Below are 17909 nucleotides of genomic sequence, written 5' to 3'. Positions count from 1 at the left end.
CCCTCCCTCCCCCACCTCCCATGACAGGGTTTCTTAATTAAGTTCTGGCTGTTCTAGAACTTGCTCTATAGACCAGGCTGGCCTCAAACTCAGAGATCTGACCGCCTCTACCATCAAAGGTGTGCGCCACCATGCCCGGCTTAGTTTCCTGGTTTTAATACGGCAGTGTAGTTAAGCAGGATTTTAAATGTAGGGAAGCCAGGATGCAGGGTCCTTAGGACTTCCCTGTACATTTCTTTGTAACTCCAGTGGATCTATACTTGGTTTAAAATAAAAAGCTGCTTTAAAATTCAGTGCGTCTAGTCCACAGCAAGTGTTCGATAGTGTTATTTTATTGCTACTGTGGAACGCCAGCACGGGAGTGCCCCTGTGAATAAAACCCAGGCTCTGTTGTTGAGGAACTTCCGACCCAACAGAAGCAAGAGACCAGCAAGTCGACTCTGCAGAGTGTGCTCCGAATGTGGGAGGGATTTCCTGGAAGGTGTGTCAGTAGACATGCATGCTGAGATGTGGGGAAGAGCCAGCCAGGAGGGAACCCTGGGAAGGTCCTCAGGGTCAGAGGTGTGGAGCAGCAAGGGGTGGCTGGGGAAGCAGGGCGGCAGGCTCAAGGTGGTGAAGGCTGAGGAGAGGCTGGTAGCATGGTCTCCAGGAGATGATGTGAGGAGTCACTGTCCTCTGTTAACGTCCATGTCTTTGTTCTTCACTATGGGCTCTCTGGGAACTTCTGCTTCTGGATGGGACACTGTCCCCAGCCTGAGGTGAAGGTTCTGAGGATCTCTGAGAAAAGTGCAAGCCTGGCTGCCCTCAACTGCAAGTTGTACCCCAGGTCCTGTCTTCCACCCCACGGGGGTTTGGGTTTGGTGGGACTCCTCTATCTTTTGCTATGGGACATCTTGAGCATACAACAGCCTTGTCTCAGAAGCAAAGCCATGTAGCAGCAGAGATAGCATTGGCGTTGGACCCCAAACACCAGGCCCAGATTCAACTCTGCTTGATCAGCCATGGGACTGCATGTGAGCCACCCAACCCTGCTCTGCAGCTTTTTCCACAGTGCAGTGGGCAAACATTACACAGGCTCCAGCTTCCTTACAGTAGCACAAAGACGATGTAATTGAGCATCAGAATGCTTGCAAAGGTCCTGTAGGTTGCAAAGAGAACCTCAAATGTCAGATGTGAAAGGGTTCTTGAGCTGGGGAGGTGCCTTTGCTAGAGACCCTGGCTCTCCTTAAACCTAGGCTGGGTCTGCAGCTGGTGGAAGGGAGGGAAGAGAGGTGCTGGGAACATTCAGAGGCCACTGACAAGATCCAGCCATTGGGTCTACCAATGCCACACTCAAGAGTCAGACTTTCCTCTAGCTTAGGAATTTTAAAAAAATATTTATTTCTTTTATTATTTTGTATGTGTATGCGTGGTTGGCTTGCATTTATGTATGCATACTACATGCGAGCCTGGTGCCTGTGAGGTCAGAAAAGGGAATTGGGTTTCTTGGACTAGAGTTACAGACAGTTATGCGTTGCCATGTGGGTGTGAGGAATTGGACCTCAGTCCTCTGCAATAGCAGCCAGTGCTCTTAACTGCTGAGCCAACTCTCCAGCCCTGCCTGATTTTTGCTATGAGATTCTTTTAGAGTTTAAAGTTATTTTCTTTTTTTTTGTTTTTTTTTTTTTTTTTTTNTTTTTTTNGAGACAGGGTTTNTNTNTATAGTCCTGGCTGTCCTGGAACTCACTTTGTAGACCAGGCTGGCCTCGAACTCAGAAATCCGCCTGCCTCTGCCTCCCGAGTGCTGGGATTAAAGGCGTGCGCCACCACGCCCAGCTCTAAAGTTATTTTCTTAATGAATTCATTCCTTAATATTTTTTATTCATTTTTTTGTTCTCTCTGTCCTTTTGCTTTGTTTAAAGCAGAATCTTACTATGTAGCTCAGGCTGGACCAAAACTCGTGATCCTCCCGTTTCTACCCTCAGAGTACTAGTGTTACAAGTATGCAATTACCACACCTAGTCCTCACTTGAGATTTTGAGAGAGCTCCCTGTATGACCCAGATTGGCCTTGGATTTGACATTCTGCTGATAGCTCCCTGTGTTGGGGTTACAGGTATGAGCCACCATACTTGATCTGAATAGTCGTGAATACCTAATCCATGCCAGGTACCAGTGATACAAAGTGACTAAACTGAAGTGTCTCTACCCTCACGGGGACACAGCCTAGTGAAGGAGAAAAGCATTTATTTGCAAAGTATTCATTGATGTGATTGGATATTGAGATGCATGTTGTGGGACCCTAGAGATGATGGCTCAGAGGTTAAGGGTGCTTGCTGCTCTTCCAGAGGATCCAAGTTTGGTTCCCAGAACTCCTGTCAAATAGCACACAGCATCCTGTAACTCTAAGGGACCCACCCCTCTCTGGCCTCTGCTGGCACCTGCACACATGTGGGACACACACATACAGACACACACGTAAAAAGAAGAAGAAGCCTTTTGTTAAAAGGATGTGCAAGGTGTGGTGGTGCACACTTTTGAGCCCAGGACTCAGAAGGCAGAGGCAGGTGGATTTCTGTGCATCCCAGGTCAGCTAAGATCCACAGGGGACTCTGTTTCAAGACAAACAAACAACAAACATTGTAAGAAGAATGCATACTGCAAAGGGATCACATGGGATATTGTAAGTGTTCACCAGGGATTTGAGGAGGCAGAGGGTCGGTTTTCTAAAGAAAGGCGATTGGAGCTTCTACCTGAATTTCAAACAAGTATAGGATCAGAGTAGCAAAGGGACAGGGGACAGAAGACATGGAGGCCATGAGGACATAAAAGACATGCAGGCTTAGGACTGGGGCTGTGGCTGTCAGTAAAGAGCCTGCCTCACCAGAATCAGGACTTGAGTTTGGTTCCCAGCACCTGGGTTTTAACAAAACAAATCCTGGCATGGCGATGTGTACATATAGTTCTGAGGTTGGGGAGGCAGAGAACCCTGGGGTTCCTCGCCAGCCAGCCTAACCTACTTCAGGAGTTCTAGGCCTGTGAGAGATCCTTTCTCTAAAATAAGGCAGTTCTTGAGGAACATAAAGACATCTGAGGTTGTCCTCTGGCCTCCACATGTGCCCCTGCACAACTGTACACACCTGACCCTGCACTCTCTCTCTCTCACATGCATGCACAGGTGTGCATGCACACACACACATGCATGCACACACATGCTTGTACACACACAAAGAAGCATATACCAAGAGCTCAGAGCTTAAGAGTGTGCTTTGGGGCAGGCCTGGGGCAGGTCCCACATGACGCTATTTCCTGGCCATTCCAAAGAGCACTGGGATGCTCAGAGAGTGCTGAGGCTATGACAGAATGTGCCCACATTAGCTCTGTATTCAAAACACCACTAGAGCAGTGACTGATAGGCAAGCCTGGAGATACAAGGTGGTCACAGTCAGGGAGAAGGTGATCCCTGTGGCTGGAGTCAGAGAGGCAGCCTGGACTGATGTGCTGCTGGGAGGATGGGCAGTTAAGTGGCTACACAAGGGGAACTGGGACCTGGCCACATACTGGACCTAGGTAGGAAAGGAAGAATGCTCAGCACGTCCTAGCCCATGGCTTGCAGAACAAGCAATGAGGTGGTACTGTTCACAAAATCAAGTCACAGCAGGCAGGGGTGGAAAAGGCCTGGAGAGATAGGAAAAGCAGGACTCTGGCTGAGATATGCCAATGTCGAGTTTTCTGGCATCCTTATTCACTTCAGCATGTGGCTATGAGGCTATAGAGCTAAGATGGAAAGACAGACAGACTAGAGATTTGGGTGTCATCTGCATGTGGATGATAAGGGGAGCTCTTCCTGTGAAGTCATGACCTGGAGACACGATCCTCCGTCTGGAAACAACAGAGGGGCAGACAGGGAATGCTAACATTTAAAGATGGAGAGGAGACACATGAGTCAGCAAAGACGACCTGGGAGTAACCAGAAAAGCCAGAGATGTGGGGTCAGAGGAGTCTACAGAGAGGGGAGTGCCAGGAGTGAGGGGGAAGTGTGTCCACAAAAGGGGGCCTGTTACCCCCTCCCCCAGCTTGAGCAGAATGGAGAGCTGCTTCCCAGGGCTGGGGGAGGAAGCCATACCCGAGTGGGGCTGAGGAAGGTGTGGGCGGTGTGAAGTAGAGCACACTGGTGGTGCCAAGTCTCTCAAGACACTTGGCTGGAGAGGATGAAGATGGGGGCGGGGCAGCAACTGGGCCTGAGGGAGGACTGTGATGTTGTTTTGTTTTCCCTGAAGCCATGAGAAACTACTGGGGGGCTGAAGGAAGGTTCTAGAACCCATCCGTGCTGAGGTGGCACCTGTGACCTTGGCTGAAACAAGAGGAAGTCGAGGAGGATGGTGAGAGGCCGTGTGCCTGAGGGCTTGGGAGGGACAGGCTGGGAAGTTCTGCCTGAAGACAGCTATTTCTCTGCGAAGTGGGAGGTGAGGTCCTGAGCTGAGATCACCAATGGAGGCGGAGGTTTGGGGAGGAGGGTGTGAAACAGTCATCGGAGACTCAGCAGGGAGGACCAGGGAATGTGAGAGGAATACCAGGCACTTTTGAAGAACAAGTTGCGTTGGTGATGGTGAGCTCGTAGATGTCCCCATCTGCCTCTGTGTCTGTGCGTCTGTGAATGCGTGTGTGGTCACGTGTGCATGTGTGTCTTCAGGAGTTTTGATCTCAGGTAAAGGCAGCAGAAAGAGCAATTGATCCAGAACTGGGACTTTGGGGGGGGTGGCGATAAAGAGAGAGAGGGTCAAGATAGCTTGGATATTGACAGGAGGATCCTTAACATAGACCTTGGAAACTGTATGGAATCAGAGGAGTGAATGAAAAGGGTTCGGTGGACCCACGGTCCCAATGTTCAGGAACAGTGATATGAGGGTCCTTGGCCAAGCAGGCTGGGAGAGCAGTAGGTGGTCATCCGAGAGATGGATGTTCCTCTAGGTGATTGCAGGTGATGGTCCTGATGGGAAAGAGCCACTGAAGGGCTGCTGGGCCTCAGGTAGGATGTACTGTTCAGAGTCATTGATCTTATCAGGTGACTGACAGGCTTTGAAAGAGGAGGGTACAAAGGTGAGGGTCACTGTGGGGATGGGAGAGAGGGTAGGTATGGGGGAGGGGAAAGGGGAACTATGGGCAGGCACCAAAGGCCTTACTTACTTAATAAGGAGAGTGGTTAGCAAACAGGCAGGGAGAGTCAATGTGACTACGAGGCTTAGCGCAATGGCCTCCCCTTACATCTGACGTTCCCTGGGAACTTGCTCAGGAAAATGGAGAAAAATCAGGAAGGGCAGGCAACAGATGCAGCACAAGGCCCGAGTTAGAAGCTTTATGTTTAGTTCCCGCAGCGCTAAACACATGGTGTGACCTCAGGCAAGTCATTTCCCTTCCGTGCAGCCGAACTTTCTCATAAATAAAAGTAGGTCTCAGGAAGTGGCTGAGGTCTGGCTTCCAGCCCAGGTTAGAAGTGACAGTATGGTGTGTTCGGATAGCAATCCCATAGTTCCTGGGTCAGCAGGAATCCCTAAACATTGTCACCTGGATATGAGCTACAGTGTGAACCCAGCTGGTGAACCAGTCCCTGGGGCCCAGCATCCCTGCCATTACACCAGCATCTCCATGGTGCCTTCTCAGAGGTGGCTGTAGGCGGGCTCATGAAAGAACAGACACTTGTTACAGGCAGAAGCCCATCTGCTGGCACAGAGGAAGCCGTGTCCTAGCTCCCCCTGTTCTCCTATATTCTGTTCTTGCCACAGTCAAAGGAGCTGTGACATACTCATCTGATGAGGAGAGAGCAGGTACTCCCTGCTCCTCTTTTAGCTGGTGGCTGGGGTGGTCCTTGGTGGCCCTTTGCTGCTTCAGAAGTTCTTCAAGATAGCGGAATGATCACCGCTCAGCTCCTTAACCCTAAGCCCTTCTCCTCAAGTCAGCCCTGAAAATGCTCACCCTTTCTCCAAATTGGGCAGCATTCTCTCCCTGCATTGCTTAGAGCCTTCCGAAGGCAGGTCTTCATCTAGGAGTCAGCCACTTCCAGGAAGCCACATCAGGACCACTTCCAGGGTGCCAGAATTCTGAGAGGTGTTTTATGCTTGAAGGATGCACAAATAAACTAGTCCAACACCAACACACCAGGAAAAAAAAAAAAACCCTGCATCTGGCTGGGTGCTTGTACTCAGTAGTAAATGTTCAATAAACATTTGCTGAATAAATGAAGGTATTTCAAATATTTAAAGAGGAAAACCTCACCAAGTCCACCAGAATTCAACATTATCGACTGATTTACTCCTGTTTATTTGGGTAGATAATTAAAAGTATGCTAAAAAACATTCTCTAATATTTATCAGGAACAACTACGCATCACGAATTTTACAAATGTGAGCTGATTTCATTTTACGACCCGGTGAGCTAGGAATGTCAATGCCACTTTAGGAATAAGTGAACTGAGGCTTAAAGAAAAGTTAAGGGCCTGTCTTGAGGCCATGGAGTAAGTTAAGCAGTGGCCCCTGGCGCCTAACCTAGATTAGGAGCTAATTTTAAAGGTGAAGCTGTGTTCAGAACACTAGCTGCCTCCCACAAAGTCACAACACGGTGGCATCAGGAGTGACAGGAGTGGAGGGGAAGACTGAGAAATTGTGTGAAGGAAGAAGGCAGTGGAGGTTCCCCACTGCTCCCCATGGCCTTATGCTGGGGAAGCTTCAAGCTTGGGGACCTTTGCCCAAGCAGAGTAGAAAAGGGTCTGGCTCCTGCACTCCTCTCCCTCTCTGATGGCTGGGCTGGCTCTCCCTTCCCACTACCCTCTCACATTTCATTCTGAACTACACTTCTTAGTTCTCTGAATGCTCCAGAGACCTAGAAACAAGCCAAGCCCTAGGGCCTGTGGACCCTGTCCCTGTGTCCCCTGAGGTCTATGACTCCTCGCCCCAAAAGGGACCCCTTGTTCCAGAGCCCAGGGGAGCAGGCAGGAGAGTCCCAGAAGACATGTGTGGTCTGATCTGCTACAACTGAACACAGCTGTCAGCTCCCCCACACCTGTTCAAGCCTGCCTGACAGGTGAGCAGCTGTGTTCCACATCTGCCTGTCCATCTGTCTCCTTTCCAGGGCTGTGGGGACAGCCGATGCTCTTGAGAAGGGAAGTCCTAGGGGGTCTGAGGCAACACTCTCACTTGGTCTACTACTCCAAAGGGACTAAAAGGGGTGAGTGAGGAAGGAAAACTTGTGCCTTGGTTTCCATTGGACACCCTGAACCCCTCCCCATGGCCAAGCCTCTCACTGCCTCCAGCTCCTCCTCCCGGCTTCCAAAGCTTCGGCCTGCCAAGCTCTGCAAATTACCACACATGCCAATAAGTCATTAGAAACCAGAACGGCAAATGTGGCGTTGCCATGGAGACCAACACCAGGAACTGGCAGCCCTGGGGGCTGGCCAACGGCTCAGGTGTATTAGGGGGAGAGGCAGGAAGGCTGACCTGCCTGACAGAGGCCGATAAGGTGTACACTGAGGTGCTGCTGGCTCTGCCTCCTTTCTTAACTTCCCATTCCCAGGGCCTGTGTGCTGTTCACCTGCAGCTTGCTAGGACGATGAGTCCTGCACAGGCTGCGGTGGGTGGGGGAAGGTACAGGCTGTGATAGTGCCCAGCTGGCAGCCAGCCCCAGGGCAAGGAGTACTGCAGTCCTAAGCAGCCTGGGCTTGGTTACAGATGTTTTGGAAAAACTAAGGGCCCAATGAGGGTCAAAAGGCAGGGCAGAACCCAAGCAATACTGTTCTGGGTCTTTACTTGGGCCAGGTACTTAGCACAGCACCCTTTGTAGGTAAGTAAACACACACACACACACACACACACATTGGTGAGTGGAAGAAAGACTTCACTGAAGCAGGCAGGATTTGACAAGATAAAAGTAAGCCCTAGGTTGGAAGCCCAACTTCTTCAACAACTCAGTGTTGACCTCCAACAACGTCCCTTCTCTCTGTGCCGTGGCTTCATCGTCTGGAGGACATAGAGGAGGTACTTTAAATCTAGTGTTTCAAACTAACTTTCAGGCCTCAGGATATAAAGCGATTCCCCCAGGGTCACTGGTCAGCAGGATCTTGAGTGGAGTTCTGGTCTACCTCACTACAGTTTTGGCCTTACACTCACTACTATAACAAATTAACATGAATTCTGTGCCTTACTTGAGTTTATTTATTTATTATAGGCAGAGAAGTCAGACTGGAATGGGTCTCTCTGAGTTAAAGTCAAGGCATCTAAAGGTTCATTCCTTTCTGGAGGCCCCAGGGGACAACACTTGATGCTTTTCCCTGCTTCCAGAAGCTGTCTTTATTCCCTGGCCTAAGGCTAACAATGACTGGTCAAGACTTTCTGAATCGTACCTCTCCAGCTCTGACTTCTGTCCCCTCTTCACAGGACCCTGTGGTTACACTGTACTCACCAGAATAGTTCAGGACCTCTCTTGATTTGAAGGTCAATCGGCACCTTTCATTCTATTCGCAAACCTACCATCTCTTTCCTATGTAACAACATAGTCACGGGCTCTGGGGATGAGCGTCATACAAAAGGCCTCTTACTCTGCCTGCCAGACACTGCAGTTTTGTTTCGAAACAAAGCAAAACATCCAATTCTAAAAGCACTGGAAAGCACAAGGCCAGATGACTTTCAGTTATAAAGTAACTGAGACCTGGGTTCCTCCTCTCATCTCTTGGGATTTCCTTTTGAGGAAACAACAGGAACTCTGGAACCTGCATGTCCAGTGGCAATGATGACAGGAAGTTGCAGGGTGCACAGAGATGACTCTAGGGTCATCAGAAAAGGGGACCTAGGGAGGAATGAATGAGACCCATTCTAAAGAACCCCTTAACTCCACCCCACGTTCACCTTGACATTCAGATTATCCTGCAGTGTCTGGTCTTGGTTTTCTTTCCAGATAAGCTCAGCTGTGTGTGTAAGTCAGGCGCAGGAGGCACACTGATTCAGCCATCATGAAGCTGGGATACCAGCCTCTCATCCACACCCTTCAAAAACCATACCCAAGATCGGAAAGCTCAGTCTTGGAACCTTCCTGTGAGCATCTTGCCAATCCTAGGGGCCATTTCCAGCACTGGCAGGTGAAACAGCTTCCTCTTTGCTCTGGGGAGAGATGGGAGCCTCCTCTCTCTTCCCACCTGACCTTTGTCCTTGCCTTGGCAGATACAGTCAGGCTCCATCATACTACACCGAAAGGTGGGACGTAACTGTGGGCTGGTGTCTGCAGATTTTATTCAAATGGCTCACTCTCTTCTCAGCCCTGTTTCTTCCTCATTCTCGTTTCTACCTCTCTCGTTTCTACCAGGGGACTCTGGAAAGGGAATGCAGAAGGGGAAAGCTGTTCTCTGGAGGAGCAGCCCTGGGGAAAAGGAGGGAGAGGAACTAACATTTATTGAGCTTCTACTTTGTAGTAGGCACTTTACACAGATTAGATCATTTAATGCGGCTGAGAACCAGAGCTCTGGAGTCACACATGTAGGGTTGCATTCTGACTCTGTCACTTGCCGACTGTGTGTGGCCTCCGGCAAGTGACTTAAAGCTTCCCGGCTTTAGTTTTCCTCAGCTGCAAAATGGGGGAAAATAATGTCTGCTTCCCCGCGTTCTGTGGATTAAATGAGATAAATGCAGGAAAGCCTTGGGCGCCGCAGAAGCACGCACAAGTGTTAGCTATTATTACTAACAACCCTGGGAAGTAGCTGTTATTAACCCAGACTTAACACAAGCCCAGGGTGAGGCTCGGAGAGGTTAAGCTAAAACGCCCAAGGACAAGTAGCTGAGAAAATGGGGCTCTCACCCAGCTCTGGCTGACTCCACTTGCTGGAGACTGTGAGCCACAATGTCCTTGACAGCTGCAGCCTTAGACTCAGCCCCACAGCTTCAAGGAACAGGACCTGAGGTATAGTTTTAACCCTTCTTCTTAGCTCTTGAGGGCCAGAACAGGAGAAGAGGCTGTTACTGAATAGTGGCCATTTTATCAGTGTGACTCCTGGCTTTTACTTGTTGGCTGAGGTCCAAGCAGAGGTGCATTTTTTTTTTTTTTTTTTTTTGCTTATACTTTGAGTAGGTGAGGGTACCCCAGTGGATTCTCTTACCCTCTGCTGCAGAGGTGAGTCACCCTCTGCTCCAGTGGAGAACTCTCTACTTGGGGAAAGGAGCAGCCACTTCACTAACAGGACTGTCGTGGAGTAACCTGCCAGACTGGAGCTCAGAGCCACTAAGATGCACTAGGAGAGGCTAGCTGCTGGCTAGATAGGAAAATGGAGCCCGGGGGCACTTCAGAGCAATGGGCCACAGATACCAAATGGACTAAGGACATTTGTGGATTGCTCAGAGGGATTCCGAGAACAGAACAGAAAGTTACCTAGACCTGGGAAAGAGGAAAAACCCCTGGAGGACACCATGAGAAACAGAGGCTACAGGGAAGGGACACCCCCAACTGGTCCCCTACTTCCCTGCCCTAGCACAGAGCTTGCTGACTTGCTCCCACCCCTAATGGGACCCCTGGTCCTCCCCTCCTGCTTAACCACCCTCTCACCCCTCCAGGTATAGATCCATCCCCTTGCAGAGTGGAATCCCACTTTGTTCTCCAGGCCACGATCTGCCGCACCTCCCGAGGAAGCGTTCCCTGTGTACTCCCACACAAAGCGCACAGTTCTGATAACATTTATAGTCTAAATCACACAGTTTAGCACTTGGTTTTAAATACTGTCTGATATTATTCCCTCGTTATTTCAGAGTATGAGTTCTGCCTCCCCAACTCATCTGAGCATCTCCCTACCAGCAGCGACTAGGGCTTACACGTTTTCACACCCATACCCCAGCCCCGCAGACCAAGTGCCACAAACCGGTGGGCACATACTGATTGACCAAAATAGTCTTGATGGCAGGAGAAAGCCAGGACGGATGGCCCAACCTCGGGGTTTCAAAAATCCAAATCCTGAGAGGTCTTCTATCTCACCCAGAGAAGCCAAAGCCCCTCAACCAGAACCCTAGCGCCAGTCTGGCTTTTTGGGTATTCCCCAGCCTCAGCTTCTTCCTTTCTCAGCACCACACTCTCATTGGCCTCTCCTTTGCCCCTCTCCAGCATGCCAGGCCCCATCCTGTCTCCCAGCCGTCACACCAACTATTCTATTCCTTCTGCCCAACACTCATTTCATGTTGTCGCCACCTGTGTCCACCCTGAACGACCCTCCCCCATAACCCCCTCCCCCCTTTCAACCCCCCAGGCCTCTCATCATCTGTCTATTTCTTTTCTGGCTATATCTTTCTCTGGAACACTTTACACTCTCTAACATGCCAGTTGCTTTCTAAGTTTACTTTGCTGTATCCCCAGATGGCAAAGTAAAAGCTCCTTAAGGGCACAGCTCTCGATTACTCCCTGCTGCCTGGTACTCCTGGGGCAGACACTGAGGCTTGATAAACACTGGCTAATGAAGAGGCACACCACCCACCCTGTTTATGAAGGCAGAGGCATGGCAGTGCAGAGATGGGCTGTGGGTGGAGCCATTCCACAGATCCTCTGGGGTGTGGGAGCCCATGCCCCTCCTTGCCTGGGCCATCCTGAACATCAGATCGATGTTGAATGGCGGCCTCTCTCCTCTCCCCTTCCTGTGGCACAGCTTTTACATCTGCTCTGCCTTCAGGACATCGCAACTTTTGTCTTTCCCCAGCTTGACCTTTTTGCCCCTACCCTGCATGCTCAAGTGCAGTGCTTTGCAGACATAAACCTTCCTTGCTGTTATTCTCGCTGCTTCCGGGAAGGATCAGATAAGACAGCCCCACTTCTCCTGGGGGACCCAAGCTGGCTGCTTCACAACCATCGCCCCCTCCTACCTCATGTTTTCTCTGAAGGAGCTGCCTCAAGAGATGCTTGTAAACAGGACCGGCTGCACTGGCTCTTCCCAGCACACTAAGCCTGCTGCGTTAGCAGCAGCCCACTGAAGGCCCCTACATGGCCTGCCTGTCTCCTTCCACCTTCGACTGGTATGTTCTGTTCTCCCCTCCTCCAGAGAGCCATGCTTTGGTTGAGCCCTCTCCTGTGTCCATGGGCACTGAGCCAGGGTCAGCTTCTTGGAGGCCCTGGAGGCTCTGACCAAGACAGAAAGAAGCAGTGTTAGATCTTGTGTTGTGTTTTGTGTTGTGTTGTGTTGTGTTTTGAGACAGGGTCTCACTGCGTAGCTCTGGCTGTCCTAGACCAGAGACCTCTCTGTAGACCATGTTGGCCTCAAACTCAGAGAGCTGTGTCCCTCTGCCTCCTGAGTTCTGTCAATGAAAGATGTGCACCACCACAGCCTGAATTATCGGATCCTGGGGGTTGTATCTGTGGCTCATTGTCAGAGTGCTTACTTAGCATAGGAAAGATCCCAGGTTTGAATCCCTAGCACCACCAAGAAACAAACAACAAAAACAGGTTAATGGTATTGAATATCACAACCTATGGGAGATAGAAGAAGGGGTCGAGGAGATTTTGAAGTTCTCTTTAGAGGGAAAGGTGACCACTGGCTTGGGCAGAACAGGCATGGGGAATTTGTTCCTGTAGGAAGAAGTTAGCAAAGGGAGCAGGCTATATGACTCAGGGTACCTCTAGGCCAATAACAGCTAAGTCCTGGGGGGTGGTGAAGGGTTCAATCCCTCCCTCTTTTCACGTCTACTTCAGCAAGTCCAAGCCTCAATTATTCTGTGTTTCAATCAGGGACAGGAGAGCCGCCCAGCTAATAGGAGTATTTGGGGTCTAGTTGGGCAAGCACTTTACACAGTGCCCGGCACACAGTGCTCAGTAGATGCGAGGTGCTGTACTGTGTGTCATGACAAGTTGAGAGGTGGAAGCTGAGAAGCCATTTTGCCCCCAGGAACTCTCTGCATGCTCTTCATGTCTGAACTTGATTCAAGTCCATCAAACGCTGAACAGCAGGGAAGATGTGGGTGGAAGAAACACGCGGAGACAAACTGAATTCTAAAGCAGACCTGGTTAAACTCACCTCCTACAAGGCAGCTCTCTAAGGCCAAAGCATCTCCCAGGTCCCCAGAAAGTACCAGAAGCCAGAGTACACGGCCTTGGGTACAGCAGAATCCGGACACTGATGGCTTAGACGCAGGTGGGGAGTCAAGGCCACACAACCACGCCCAGCAGGGAGGGCTGCACCAGGAGCAGACTCAGAAGCTCACTCTTTTAGACCAAGGGGTGTGGGGCTGTTCTGGGCAGCTAGCCAGCCCCACTAGAAGCTAGCATCAGGAACAAAAAGCCTGAAGAGGGCCACTAAGTGGTGTTAGTGATGTCCATAAAGGACAACACATACACTCCTCGGTGCCTTTTCATATACAACTCCTGTGCCCCAGATACCTTCAGCACCACTGTCCCGAGGCTCTCCACTTCTGCCACCTGGCCCCCTTTCTGGCCTTGCCCTAAATATCAACTGCTTCAGCAAGTTTTTTCTAGTCTAAAGACACGAGAACCTTCTTCTATTCAGCCCTAGACTATATAGCACCGACTCCTTGCTAATAATAACAACTTATATAGAACTTACTATATTCCAGACACTCCTCTGGGCTCTTTGGCCTGTGTTCCCTCCTCTTATGAAGTAGGTGCTATTATCATACCAGTTATATATAGATAGAGAAACTGAGGCTCAGAGAGGGTTGATGAGTTTCCCAGCATCTCCCAGCAACAAGTGGGGCAGCCTAGGTAGAACTGGGGTGGATGGCTCCAGAATCTTTTTTTACGCTTACTGTGAGCTCCCTGAGGGCAGAGACAATGGCTGATTCATCTCTGTTTCTGCACAGAGTAGGTGCTTTAGGGAAGATGAGTTGACTGAACAAGCCCAAATGAGAGACATTCCATGCCTTCCATTAGCCTAGAGACAGCTACACTATTTAGGAAATCTAAGACAGTTTCCTTTCTGGTCTGGCCTCTCACACACTTCTGCAGCAGAACCTGTCTTGCTGTGGCTGTTTTTTCTTCCTGAGCCCCTGTGTTTGTTTCCAAGTCACCCTCTATCACTGTCTTCTTCCTATTTGTGTCCCCATAGCCTGTCCCCCTTCCACCTTCGACCACTGACCTTGTCCCGGCCTGCAGTCCTTGCAGGCACCCAAGCTACCCACTCCCAGTCTCTATCTCTGGGCTTTTGTGGCAGTGAAGGTTTAGCTGAGGAGGCCAATAACAGGAGCGACACAGACTCAGGAGGCAGACCACCAATGACCACTGATGACCACTGATGATGCTCCAACACTGGCCTCAGATAAACACAGCAATGACCTCCTCAATCTTCACCCCAGTAAAGGTGGAGACGGAGGGCGAGTGCCTGCTACCTACTTCTGTAGGTCAGAAGGATTCTCTGCCCTCCCTGTGTCCTCTGCAATGCCCTCACTCCTATAGGAAGCCTTCCTGGATCACACGAGAAGGTTTATTCATGAAACCATTCAGCAAATATAGTCTGTATTCTAAGTGGAGAGACAAGACACACCCCTGAAAAGCTAGGGCGAATGTGGGCTCCGTTGCTACTGTAGAATTTAGCAGATGTCGTAAGTATCATAAGAGGCTATTGGACTGCAGCAGTGGTTTCAGAGACCATGGAGCACCAAGTGGTCCATTTTCTCTACGGCCCAGACTCCCCAGCTAGAAAGCAGAGACTAGGATGCAGCCCTTTAGGAGGACTGAATATGATGATTTCTGGAAAGCTCTTCACATAGCCTAGTTGCAGAGCAGCTGCTCCTTAAACTGTCTTTAATTCCTTTCTTGTGCAAACCACTGACTTCTGCATAGTCCTGGCCTCCATGATAGATGATGATATACAAACCACTTCATCCTTTCAGGTTAGAAACGACTTAATGATAGATACATCATATATAGGAAGCGATGGAGATACATTGTATCTGGGAAGCGATAGAGATGGAATGCTAAGGGCCATTCTGTGATTATGATGCTAATTTGCTGGGGTTATTAATACTCCTCATTTCCCTCCACCACACCTTTGAAAGAAACTGGTGGGCATGGCACTAAATAACTATCAAGTTCAAATACAAGTTCAGCTCTGCCTGCGAGGTTTGTCTATTACTTGTAACCTTCACATTTAAAACAGTCACATAGTAGGTGTTTAGTAAGTAGTTGTTGGACAAATAAGTTTTACAAAAGCAAGGAGTTTCCTCCTTCCCTTCAAATAAAAGAAACAAGGGGGTAGAGAGGAGGAGGAGGAGGGGCAAGTGAGTGAATGGTAGGGCAAAGGGAAACAAGGAAATTCAGGTGCCAGACCTGTCAGCCTGGTCCTCTCTGCAAAGGGGATGTGCCAGGGACACTGGTACCTGTGCACCCACTGTCAAGAGGCGAAGAAGCCATTGTGTGCCTGGCTTGTGGTTTAAGCTGCATTTTACAGAAAGGCAAAGGTGGAGGTAGAAAACCTGGAGGAGAGGAAGGAAGGTAAACTTGGAGGATGGTCGGGAGAGGGTGAGCAGTATAGTGTGAGAGCAAAGGGAGAGGGAGAGGTGCTTCAGGAGGAGGGAAAAGGAAAGGAGAAACGGGGCAGATGTGGGCAGTTAGGAAGTATTCTGCTGGCCTAGCTTGGCTCAATGAGGCCCCCAACCTCTGAGTTCTTATTGCCATTCCATGTCTCCCGCAGGGTAGGCTCTGGCAGGAGATCTGGTTTGGGGGGTGCTTCTAGGTGCCAGACTCTGGGAATGGTTAAAATCCCTGAGGTGCCAGAGAGTTTTTCAACTCGACCCTTTCCAAATAACATTCTGCCCTAGGCCTTAGGCCCCCTAAACAGGCAGCAGGCACTATCTGAGGCAGTTCAGGGATGGAAGAAGGCCAGAGAGGCACAGACCCCGAGCTGTGCTTCTCCCTTCCGCTTCTTCACAACGACTCCTGGCCAGGAAAGTGGGTCAAGCCACCACAAGGTAGGTAGAAGACCCATTGGCCAGGGAGCCTTCGCATTGTGCACACAGCCCTGGTCCTCCCTGCTCTTTGGAGGACTGTTCAAGGAGCCCAGCGGCCACTGACAGGAGGTTGCTCGCTTCTCCCTCAGAAAGAGAATACTGTCCAGAGTGATGGCGAGGCTCATGAAGCCTGTCAATCATTCTGGATAAGTAAGGACGCGTAGATATTTGCTCCTGGGCCCCCTCGATAATGGTGAAGACGCTGGCAAAAAGCCACTCCTGTTGTCCTGACCTGGCTGCTCTCTCCAGTGGCCTCCTGCCTCCTGGGGTCTTCAAGCAGACGGCAGCCAGTCCATCTCTGGCAACCAGCGGCAACCAGCGCTGTGCCCAGCCCACCCTCCTCCAAGCCCTGCCAGTCGCCCAATTAGAAGCTGCGTTGGCTTCAACAGATGGGAGCTGCGGCAGCCTGAGGAACAGAGCACAAAGCCCAGCTGACATTTTCCTTCCTGTTCATTTGGTGGGGGAGGAAGGGCAGGGGCAGCCGGGAGCATTGCAACACCCTGCTAGGGCCCACCCCCGGGGTCCAGTTCTCTCCTTCAGCGGCTCAGTTCAGCTGCCTCACCCCGCCGCTGGAGGATCTTGGCTGGCTGGGCAGTCTGCGCCCGCACAACCCTGTCATGCCAGCAGGACAGACGGCCCACCTGTGGCTGGCCAGCCCAGCCTGTCCCTTGCATGATGCGGTGGCCTCAGAGCTGCTTTAAACCGCACAGCGCCCAGGCTTAGCCCGGCCGACCCCCTCCCCCACCCAAAAGTCCCATCTTAGACTGCAGTTAGACCCTAGTCTCCCGCCCGGGAGGAGCCTGGCTCTCGGTGCCAGATACTTTGTACAGACCCAACCAAGGCCACCCTGTCTTTTCTGCACGGCCACCACCCGAGCTCCCAGGAAGGGAAAGTCCCCTAGGCTCTAGTGCGCTTCCATCCTGCGAGTTCTCCTCTGTCACGCCCTCTCTAACCCCGGGGCCACCTCTTTGGCTCCTCTGCATCTCCAGGGCTCCCCGCTACCCAGCAACAGTTTGAGGGGTTGGGGCCTCTCCCAGTTGGTTCAGGCCCCGACCCTCTCCCCCGCAGCTCGGGTCCAGCCAGCGCAGCGGCCACCTCCTTTGCATTCTCCAGCTCTCCTTCCTTCGCCCCTCCCGGCCTTCTCCCCAAATCACCAGCTCTCCTGCAGGCATCTCGGCGACCGCCGCGGTCGCGGCCGCGCTCCCCTCCCCCACCGGGTCATCAAAGCCCGGGCCGCGGGGACAGGATCTCGGCGACCCTCAAGGCCAAGCCAGCGTCCTCGGAGTCCACAGCCCCGGCCGCCAGGGAGCCGCACACTCACCGCGCGGGCGCTGTCCTATGTCTCTCACTCGCCTCCCGGCTGGGATCGCTGCTCCACGGCGCGCTGCTACCCAGGCCCGGGAGGCTCGCGGGGCGCCTTCCCCAACCTACACTTGTCCTGGGAGTGGTCTCAACGCTGAGCCTGCGAGGGCGTCAGCAGAATGACAGTGTCCCCAATCCTGCGCGCCGCGGCCGGAGGTTGGCGGCCAGGGCCGGCGCTCCCGGAGCGCCGCGCGTCTGCGGAGCACGGAGCAGGCCCGCGGCGCCCGGCGCCCCCGCCGCGCCTCCTCCCTCCTGGCTGCTCGCGCTCGTCCTCCTCACTAGCTGCTCCGCCGCGCTCCCAACCTCTCTAGCCCACTCTGGTCGCCTCCTCCCTGTCTGCTTGCCACGCCAACCCCCTCCAGTCCCGCTGCCATTTTAACTCCTGAGTGGCCAGAAGCCCCTTCTGCCTCACTTGCACACATCCCAGAGGAAGGAGTTGGGTGGGGCCCGATGCTGTAGTTTGAGCGGTCCTTCTGCATCAAGACCCAAGGCTTACGGAAGAGAGGGAGAAGGGCACAGCGCTTGGGGGGTCAGGGGAGAAATAAGTGGCATTGCTGATGCTCCCTCCCACCCTCTTGCAAAAGCCAAGAGAACAGATGGG

General features: G+C 51.7%; 1 protein-coding gene across 2 annotated transcripts in view; it reads right to left on the bottom strand.

Moving 5' to 3' along the window:
• The window catches only part of Lrrn2 (leucine rich repeat neuronal 2), a 61070-nt gene extending 43482 nt beyond the window's left edge, over positions 1-17588 (bottom strand). Inside the window, exon 1 of one of the 2 annotated variants that reach the window (XM_021173781.1) lies at positions 17268-17588. The gene's annotated coding sequence lies outside the window, so the exon portion shown is untranslated. Of the gene's footprint in view, positions 1-16178; positions 16312-17267 lie in introns of those variants that run through there. The other variant, XM_029483002.1, reaches the window with a different exon arrangement.
• Between the last annotated feature and the right edge of the window lie 321 nt (positions 17589-17909).

The sequence above is a fragment of the Mus caroli genome, chromosome 1 (genome assembly GCF_900094665.2).
Source record: "Mus caroli chromosome 1, CAROLI_EIJ_v1.1, whole genome shotgun sequence".
In the NCBI taxonomy this organism is placed as follows: domain Eukaryota; kingdom Metazoa; phylum Chordata; class Mammalia; order Rodentia; family Muridae; genus Mus; species Mus caroli.
This window is presented reverse-complemented; position numbering and strand designations above follow the sequence as displayed.